This window comes from Octodon degus, unplaced genomic scaffold, assembly GCF_000260255.1.
Source record: "Octodon degus isolate 3935 unplaced genomic scaffold, OctDeg1.0 scaffold00126, whole genome shotgun sequence".
NCBI lineage: Eukaryota > Metazoa > Chordata > Mammalia > Rodentia > Octodontidae > Octodon > Octodon degus.
The window spans coordinates 4,772,626-4,773,280 of record NW_004524702.1 but is presented as its reverse complement, the minus strand read 5'-3'; the positions used below and the strand labels follow the sequence as shown (position 1 = coordinate 4,773,280).

Here is a 655-nt window from a genome sequence, read left to right as displayed (position 1 = left end):
GAGGGAGAGGGTTAGGCAAAGCCCTGACGCCGGGTGAGGCAGGAGCCCCTCAGAGACCGCCAGGCTCTGACCTCCTAGTCGTGTTTAAGGGTGAGCCTTTCAAAGAGGCACTTGCCCAGCCAGCCTGGGGGCCTGCCAGCCTGTGGAGGGTGGTGAGGTGGTCACCTGTCTTCTTGATGAGCGTCACCTCCTCATCTAGGAAGTGGTTCTCCAGGAGATCACAGGTACGGGGGTCGGTCTTGGCAGAGCCCAGGGCATGAAGGTCCAGAAGAGCTTGTTCAGGTTCTTCTCCAGGGCCAGGGCAGCTTCCATGGCGTCCAAGGTTTTACCCCACTCATCTTCAGATGGTTTCTGCACACCTTGAAAGAGTACATGGCCACCGCGCCGGTTTTGCATCTTCAGGAGCTGCTTGGCATCCTCACGTTTCTCCTTGGCCAGCTCAGGGAAGAAATGGCTCACGACCTCCAGAGCCACATCGTCTCGGTCAAAGCAGTAGCCTAGAGAGAGGCAGGTGTAGGAGGCCCGCAGGTGCTGGTTCACCAAGCGGTTGACAGCAGCCTCCACCTCGGTGGAATAATTCTGATGAATCTGAGAGGTCATGGCTGATCAGCAATAAGGAGCTACCCACAAAAGAACGGTGTTGTCTGGTCCTGGA

General features: G+C 57.3%; 1 pseudogene; it reads right to left on the bottom strand.

Moving 5' to 3' along the window:
- On the bottom strand, window positions 1-655 carry LOC101572594 (annotated as a pseudogene).